Below are 9,934 nucleotides of genomic sequence, written 5' to 3'. Positions count from 1 at the left end.
ATTAAGGAGTATATAATACTCCTTCGTGATCACAAATTTACTCCTAAATAAACTCCCGTCTGCAGAGCGGTAACACTTTACTCCTTCTAGCACTCCGAAAGTACCCCCTGAAACAGAGGAGTAGATGATATACTCCTATTCTGAGGAGTATATCAAACCCCTTTTCGGGAGTGCGCTACGCGATGAGCCATTTACTCCTATCTGGGAGTTTTCCGGTTTGCAGTGTGTGTGCATCCAAATACCGTTTCCGTGTGTTACGGTTCCAGAAGACCACGCAAGAGGCCCGCCCGCAGACATCTTGTATTTCACACGTCCACTAACGCCACACATTATCTCTCGGCGTAAACGCAGGCCTTTCTGCAAGCTTGCAGGGTAGAGAATCGGTTGGCTCCCTTGAGACAGACGTTCCCGGTGCGTCCGGTTGCGATGGACGACATGCCGATGCAGCGGAACAGGTCCGTTTTCGGCTCCCTGTGTGCGAAATAAGCGCCCTTCAGCGGGGACCCGCATGCCGTCGAGTTTGGGGCACGGCATTCGGTGGAATTCGCTGCTTCGCACCTCCTCCTGCAGTCTTGCGCAGTGGTGAACAACTGCCTCCCATGCGACGGACATCGGTCTGGCCGGGAGCGCCGCTGGAGGCACCGTTTTCCATCAAAGTACCAGCGGAGGACATCGCTGGAGTCTTTTCTGCAAAGGAATAGAGAACACAGACTCGAAGACTCTTCCTCCATGGTCATACTGTCAACTGACAGACAATCGCTCCTCTGCTTCGCCGCCGATGTCAGCTGCGCATTTACCTTCAGGGTGCATAATATACACCGATGCATCACAGACAGCGCTGCTGGGAGTCATCGCAGTTCCTCCAATCCTCATCTGAACTCCCGCCCTACGTATAGCGTGGATCCTTGCGCCCCCTTGCCTTGGAGATTCAAGCGATACACAATGCAATTGCTTCCCTTCCACTCGTACGCACTTTCGATATTCTTCACATTTACACTGACTCCCTTGCGGCCCTTAATCAGCTTGAGGCTGTCCGGCGCACATTCCAAATTACATAGTCCATTCACCAACTATGCACAAAATACCCCTGTCTTGTGCGTATACACTGAACTCGCGGCCATGCTCACTATCCGCATAATATTCATGTGGATACAACGACACACGTTGACACATCAGACATCTCGCTCCCTTTCCCTCTTCCCTCAGATTCGTTCTGTCCCAAGTTTCCGAGAAAAAGGCTTCTCCCCCGTAGCCTCACTCGGGAAGAGGAGGTATCTGCACGCCGGATTCATTGAGGAGCGGCTCTGACTCCCTCTGAGCATCATCGGTGGCGTGACAAACGTTTAGAAGTGACTGACATATGTCGTACTGTGGTGCTGCGCCCGACCTGTCTGAAGAAAAATACAGGTGGCATTTTGGCTCTCTAAAATGCGTAGAGGCGAAAGTGTTTTCCCCGCCACTTTGACGCCCTCTGTGGCACTGGTGACGTCACCACTGTGGAACATCGCCACACATAATTAATGACTAGTTACTAAGCAATGCCAAATTACTAATTATGGTTAATGACTGATTGATGACTAAATACTAATTAACTTCCAATTAACGACGCTTAATCTTGGCCTTTATGATTCGGTTTAGTTTGGTTTATTGGGGTTTAACGTCCCAAAGCGACTCAGGCTATGAGGGACGCCGTAGTGAAGGGCTCCGGAAATTTCGACCACCTGGGGTTCTTTAACGTGCACTGACATCGCACAGTACACGGGCCTCTAGAATTTTGCCTTCATCGGAATTCAACCGCCGCAGCCGGGATCGAACCCGCGTCTTTCGGGTTAGCAGCCGAGCGCCGTAACCACTGAGCCACCGCGGGGGGGGGGGGGGGGGGGCCTTGACCTTTATGAGTGGAACGCGACAGCGTGATGTAGCGCTCCAAGGAAGTCCACGGAACGCCACCACCAGTTCGTCGCGGTGCCTTGCCCTTTGAACGCAACACTTTTTGAGGAAAGGTAATGGCTCTGTAATTCTCTGTCACCTCGGTGGACACCTGAACCGCACCATACAGAAAAGGAGGAAGTGTGAGTGAAAGAAGAAAGAGAAAGACGGGCTGTAATGAAGAAAATAAAAATTGTATTTGAGGAAAGGAAATTACGCAGTAACTGTCTCACATATCTCGGTGGACACCCTTCAAAAGAGGGACACATTTTGTTCACGGCAACGATGACCCATTAAAGGCTTTCGCCTTAAAAACATTTGCTGTGGATTTACCCGGCTACAGCCTCAGTGAGACGGCGCTTTCTAAGGAAGGTGGGCCTGCGATGGGATGCTGCAGGCTACTATCGCAAGTGGACACATGACAATCGCTTTATCGAGAACTTTTGCCAATTTTTAAGCAAGGCGTGTTTACACTTCTGCTTCTAACTTTCTCTCCCTTTCTCATTATGCCTAATGGCAAATGTCTCGAATAAAAAAAAATTACTCTTCGTTTTTGTTCGAGACAAACCCCCGGGCACGCGCAGCGGAAATTATCCCGACGACAGCTGTGATAACGAAATGGAGGGCAGGCTTGCTGCCAGGTTCACTGCGCTGTGCTCTTTTTTCCTAAGTGGGAGGAGGATACTAACAAAAGATGTTCCACAGTGCAAGAATGCGTTTAATATTTAACACAGCCGGAGCTAAAAAGTTTATGCTCAGAAATCTGATTTGTTTCGAATCGGGACTTGATTAGTACCTGCTTGTCTTTGATATCGTACTAGACTCCATCTTTTATTTTTGTACAAAAAGGCTTATTAACCGCAGATTGTACAAGTCCACGCCTTGACTCTTCCTAAAATCTTCCTAAGAAAACAACAGTCTTTAATATAACAAAAAGTAATCTGAGTAGGCAACTTCAATTTGCCGCCTGCCCTCCTGAGTGAGAACATTTATTTTTTCTCCCGTATACAACCTACACCTAAGATTAGATTGTAATGCGGCCACCATTACTGATAGCACATAATTGCGAAACCGCAGCGATATTATAATAATAATCAGTCCAACTGTAAAGACCTCGCCCACTGACCATCAACTAACCGTTTTCTGCGTCAGGCTCTCAGCTGCATGCCGCCGTGCCTTATCCACGCAAACTTCCTAATCTCATCCGCCTACCTGACTTCCTGCCGCCCACTGCTACGCTTGCCTTCACTTGGAATCAACTCCGTTACCTACCATTGGTTGCCCTATCGTCGCATTAAAGGCCCTGCCCATTTCGAATTCTTATTTTAGTTAGGATGTGCTAAATGACTCGTGCTTGTTACCTGACAGCCGCTGCTCTCTTACAGTCTGTAAATGTTATTTCTATTATTTCCCTTTCCACAACTCACTGCGTTGTTCTCACGCTATAATAAGGGCGCCCTAAGTAAAAAACAATCGTGAAACACTGACGCTACCAGCCAAGGCTATTTGTTTAGTGATTTGGACCGACAGAGAAGCGTGTGCGCTGCACTGCGAGAATGCCATAAAGACGGACGTGAAAACGAGTGTGCTTAGTGTCCTTTCCACGTATACATATCCGGCTTTAAGTTCTCTATATACAGTGCAAGAGATTATACAGTGCGCGAGATTCTATTTCAGCACGATAACGCAGCTGAACTGTGGGCGTTTCAGAGCACCAGCTGCTGGTAACATGACCCCACACGACATCCTAGAGAGCACTCCGTCCTTAGCTCACATTTTCAGTGGTCCTTGAGGTCCCTTTATAGTTCCCGAGGACTCCCCATCAGTTATAGTTTTCTGCCACCCCCGGGACCAATGTGAAATGGACATTTAAAGCTACTACTCTGAAGAAAAGACAAGCAATTTTTTTTATCTACAACTCCGTTGCGGGTTCCTTTTTCCTTACAAACTTCGCCTTGCACGAAGCACTCTAGCCTCTAGTCAGGCTTTCTGCTTGTTAGTTAGCAGCGCATCAGTGACTGGTTCTCTGGAGCCGACAGCTGGTGTATCTAAAGTGTGTGACCGCATGAGCTGGCTTGCAATCTCACCTGACACAAATAACGAAGCTGGCCGGACGGAAGCAGGGCTTCTCTGGCCGCTTGGTCTCCACGCACTTCAGGCGACAGCTCTGTTTCGACGGAAAACTGTTGGGACCGCGGTTGCAAAGCTGGTTTCGTTTTGTTGTCGCCGAACAGTTTCCTGTTGAATTGTTGTAGTAAAATTCCGGCTGCGTTGCGCGGCAGTACGTGAAGACAGGAGGGCCGCAGGCACGTTTTGTCTGAAAGGAAGACGCTGTTCTGCAGCTTATGTGTCATAATACTGATGTTTAAATGTCTTGTGTTTCAGCAGATGCCTTATGGTTTGGTTTGGTTTATGGGGTTTAACGTCCCAAAGCGACTCAGGCTATGAGAGACGCTGTAGTGAAGGGCTCCGGAAATTTCGACCACCTGGAGTTCTTTAACGTGCACTGATATCGCACAGTACACGGGCCTCTAGAATTTCTCCTCCAAAGAAATTCCAGCCGCCGCGGCCGGGATCGAACCCGCGTCTTTTGGGTCAGCAGCCGAGCGCCATAACCACTGAGCCACCGCGGCGGCAGCAGATGCCTTTTTGTAGCGAACTTATGCGCACAGTTGTTTACAGAGCCTTCTGCTAGGCTCACGTCACCATATGTTTGCAATGCACCAATATTGTCACGTAGTGGTGGCTGCAGTTCGGCGAAGGGGAAACCAGCGAGAATGTCTCCGAAACGAAACTCTTTATTTGGGCTGGCTTGCGCCCGCAAAGAACCGAATCACTGGGCGGCGGCGTAGCAACAAGCGTGCTCGGCGGTCGTCGAACAGAATGCCCACCGCTGTCGGCCGGGTTCTTTTTAAAGGTGATAGCGAACATTCGAGATAAAGCTTGAGAAGTTACTAGAACATTCTGGCACGAAGAAGAATCGGCTGAGCCTGGATGCGATCAACTGAGATAAATCTAGGCGCGTCTTCCGTCACAAACGAAACGATAAAGCGGCGTGTCGGCATCCTTGAAGCATGAACAAACAAGCACTACAAACAAACGCTACAAAGATTCGCGGCAATATGTCATGCCAATTACTGCCACACACACACACACACACACACACACACACACACACACACACACACACACACACACACACACACACACACACACACACACACACACACACACACACACGCACGCACGCACGCACGCACGCAGGGCCGGCGCGGTGGCTCAGTGGCTATTGTGCTCGGCTGCTGTCCCGAAAGACGCGGGTTCGATCCCTGCCGCGGCGGTTGAATTTCTTTGGAGGAGAAATTCGAGGCCCGTGTGTGTGCGATGTCAGTGCACGTTAAAGAACCCCAGGTGGTCGAAATTTCCGGAGCCCTCCACTACGGCGTCTCTCATAGCCTTAGTCGCTTTGGGACGTTAAACCCCATAAACCAACCATAAACCAAACCAGCACACACACACACACACACACACACACACACACACACACACACACACACACACACACACACACACACACACACACACACACACACACACACACACACACACACACACACACACACACACACACACACACACACACACACACACACACACGCACGCACGCACGCACGCACACACACACACACGCACACACGCACGCACGCACGCACGCAGGGCCGGCGCGGTGGCTCAGTGGCTATTGTGCTCGGCTGCTGTCCCGAAAGACGCGGGTTCGATCCCTGCCGCGGCGGTTGAATTTCTTTGGAGGAGAAATTCGAGGCCCGTGTGTGTGCGATGTCAGTGCACGTTAAAGAACCCCAGGTGGTCGAAATTTCCGGAGCCCTCCACTACGGCGTCTCTCATAGCCTTAGTCGCTTTGGGACGTTAAACCCCATAAACCAACCATAAACCAAACCAGCACACACACACACACACACACACACACACACACACACACACACACACACACACACACACACACACACACACACACACACACACACACACACACACACACACACACACACACACACCACACACACACACACACACTCTCTCTCTCTCACACGCACGCACGCGCACGCACACACACACACACACATACACACACGCACGCACGCACGCACACACACACACACACACACGCACGCACGCACGCAGGGCCGGCGCGGTGGCTCAGTGGCTATTGTGCTCGGCTGCTGTCCCGAAAGACGCGGGTTCGATCCCTGCCGCGGCGGTTGAATTTCTTTGGAGGAGAAATTCGAGGCCCGTGTGTGTGCGATGTCAGTGCACGTTAAAGAACCCCAGGTGGTCGAAATTTCCGGAGCCCTCCACTACGGCGTCTCTCATAGCCTTAGTCGCTTTGGGACGTTAAACCCCATAAACCAACCATAAACCAAACCAGCACACACACACACACACACACACACACACACACACACACACACACACACACACACACACACACACACACACACACACACACACCACACACACACACACACACACTCTCTCTTCTCACACGCACGCACGCACGCGCACGCGCACGCACACACACACACACACACACACATACACACACGCACGCACGCACGCACACACACACACACACACACACGCACGCACGCACGCACGCAGGGCCGGCGCGGTGGCTCAGTGGCTATTGTGCTCGGCTGCTGTCCCGAAAGACGCGGGTTCGATCCCTGCCGCGGCGGTTGAATTTCTTTGGAGGATAAATTCGAGGCCCGTGTGCTGTGCGATGTCAGTGCACGTTAAAGAACCCCAGGTGGTCGAAATTTCCGGAGCCCTCCACTACGGCGTCTCTCATAGCCTTAGTCGCTTTGGGACGTTAAACCCCATAAACCAACCATAAACCAAACCAGCACACACACACACACACACACACACACACACACACACACACACACACACACACACACACACACACACACACACACACACACACACACACACACACACACACACACACACACACACACACACACACACACACACACACTCTCTCTCACACGCACGCACGCACGCGCACGCGCACACGCACGCACGCACGCACACGCACACACACACACACACGCACGCACACGCACACACAAAAACCCCTCATATGTCGCTCGGAACATGCAGTGCCTTTCATTTCCAGAAATTCTGAACGAAACCATTTTTCAACGACAAACAGTTAACGAATGAAATTTTTCTGAGACTGCACTATAACAATCAACATATCGGCAGATATCGCGTCTGCATGCACCTTGCATTTTGTTGCTATTAATGTTTTTGCTATCGTCAAAAAAGTTCTCTGTTGGGTCTATAGCAATACGAACAACTCGATGAGAGCGATGGAAAAAAGTTTAAAAGAAAAATTTTATCACGTATCGGAAGAATTCCCCATGGCTTACAGTACCTTGGCACATTCAAACAGTACCTTGGAAAATTCAAATATTCAAAAAACAGTACCTTGGAATATTCAAATATTACATTTTTTTTATTCAGGAATTCTGGATATGCTTGTCCATGGAGGGGAATCGTGGGTAGGAAAGGCATAAAAAATTTTTATGGGCGGTGTTTATCCTAACAATGTCAGCAGTCTTTAGACGACAAAGTACGGCAATAATGCCACATTCAAGCCTTTCACAAACCTTCGCTCCAGACTGATTTACTAAAGTATCCCTACTCGGCGGTCAAGGAAGTTTTTCGCTGTTTTCCGCTCCAAGTGAGCGAATGATTCAGCGACTTATCTGCTTTATTGTTTCTCCTCTTGTTTCGCTGTCATGATTGCGGTAAGAAACCTCAGTTTAGTATGCATGAATGCCTAACACAGGCGATATCCCGAACGACAAACTATTGTACCGAACTAGTTGCTCTCGAGAATCGGACTCGCCTTTGATACACGCAGAGGGCGCGAAGTGTCGCTCCTGATTTGGCGCACCTTTCCAAGGACCTCTTGCAGCTTTGGCCGATCTGAAAAGTCGCTAGCTTCAGTGGGCGCTACAGCTTCGGCCGGGTTCTCTCTGTGCACGGGAAGGGAGTACGCGTCTTCTTTCGCAAACGAGGTAGGCTTCTGAGGACTAGCTGTCTCTAGTGGGGGCTCGTCGATATCGTTTAGTGGGATCTAAGGAAAAGGCATGGACTCCTGGTTTTCGTCGGCATTCAGGGTACTGACCGCAACGTCGTGCTCAAACTGGCACCCCATGGTGCTTACATCGCCGCTTCTCCGACTATCGCGAACCATTGCCGAGAGAAGAAAAATAATCGCGAGGCCACCGAGGAGCGCCATCAGCGTCTGCTGGGGAAGCGACGGTCACCAGGGCGAGTCTTCAAACGGCAGCGACGTAGACCAGTTGTCCTCCTCTTCGGCGTCCCCGCTTTCCGCGTGCGGGCGCCGTGGCTCAGCGTCTCGGGCTTTATTGTCCTGGGTTTGGCTTGGAGCTACGAAGTAGTGCATGACGTCTTCGGGGAACCAGGAAGGCAGTTTGAATTTGTGCCTTCCAAGCAGTTTGAACATCGGCGCGGCCGGGGCTGCTGGTACAGCCGCGCCCGCTGCCGAGGGGACTCCTCTTCCCTCCATGCACTCCGACAGCTCTGGGCTGCCAGAGTCACCGCTGCCTTGCGACAGCAAAGATGAAGTGCCTGAACTGCGGCTCTCGCTGAGGCTGTCCTCGATGCTCAGGGACATAGGCGATGATATGTCGATTTTGCTGCCCTCATCTTTGCTTTCATTGGGCTTGTACTGGGTGGGCGCAGAGGCCTGGACGCCCGCTTCAGAGACTGGATTCTGTGCCGGCGGCGTTGTTGGTGCCAAAGGCGCCAGAGGCAGTGGGTTCTCGGGTTCATCCATCTGAAACCTCAACGTCTTCGTGGATGCTTGCTACAGCGGCTCGAATGAACTTTGGGTCGAGTTCAAGATCCCGGGGCGCGACGGCTTCGGCGGTGCTTCTGTGATGGGCTTGCTCTGCTGCTCATCGCCGGAAGGCTGTTGTGTGTCTTCCGGGAAATGCTCCATTGCTAGGTTGCCGATTGCGCCTTGAAGATCGCGGCTATCACTGCGAGCTGCAGGGCAAGAGCGCGCCGTGGCCGCTCCGCAGGCTCGTGCCACGCGGGAGCCAAGCACGGCGCTCATTTTTTCTTTTTCAGCGACGGCAGATTGCCAAGGATTGAGGTTGGAAATAAACGCCAAGAGGCGCTTCAGAAACCTAGGAGGTGAAATTCAGAAAATTCCTGCGAGGGTTGCTGATAGATTGCCAAGCATAAGCTAGCTAAGTTACGTAAAGCGTATTCGCTACGATACCTGAATTGTCTTGTCACTACCAAAGTGTGTGCGATTTGGGCAACATGTGTGATGCCCAGAAAACTCAGAAGTTTCTTGACGGCGAGATTAAAACCGGCCTAGTTTGGCTGCTAGGAGCGCGTAGAAAATGAAGTAGCATTTTAAACGACGAGTTTCGCGCCTTGGTCCGTCAACATTGGCTTTTCGCAACCAAAACTTAGAGCAGTACAAAGAACGCCAGTAAAGGACGCGAACCTGGGCTTGTAACGCACAGGTTGCTGCGCCGCAGATTGGCAATTTGCCCCATAATAAAATAAAAAAGGAGAAATCGGGCACGATGATTTAAAGGGAAACCCAATATGAACGCGAGAAGTGCTAGCCACAGCCTTGCTGATCAACAAAAACCTGGGCCTGCTGATTCAAGGCTGCCTTCAGCAGTCATGCACGAAGCGCAGGATCAACGACAGACAAGAAAAAAGAATATAAGCCTATCCTGTAGGTGGAAAAAGAAGGAAGGCTGAGATAGGTAAGAACCCATTCGCTGTAATAAATCGCATCATCAAAAGATATGTGCGCCATGGAGTACCCATGAAAATGCTGGATCGCGCTGCTTACCGACGCAGGCCAGCCAGCATGCAAATGATGAAACCTGACATAGCTCTTGGAAGCGACAAGCCG

At 50.9% G+C, this 9,934-nt stretch overlaps 1 pseudogene; it reads right to left on the bottom strand.

Annotated features, from left to right (window-relative positions):
• Positions 1 to 329: 329 nt before the first annotated feature.
• Positions 330 to 8,992, bottom strand: LOC149354998 (uncharacterized; annotated as a pseudogene).
• Positions 8,993 to 9,934: the final 942 nt, after the last annotated feature.

This window comes from Amblyomma mixtum, chromosome 3 (assembly GCF_055824585.1).
Source record: "Amblyomma mixtum isolate Tamu chromosome 3, ASM5582458v1, whole genome shotgun sequence".
NCBI lineage: Eukaryota > Metazoa > Arthropoda > Arachnida > Ixodida > Ixodidae > Amblyomma > Amblyomma mixtum.
Note: the sequence above shows the minus strand (reverse complement) of the source record. Positions and strands in the feature narration are given on the sequence as shown.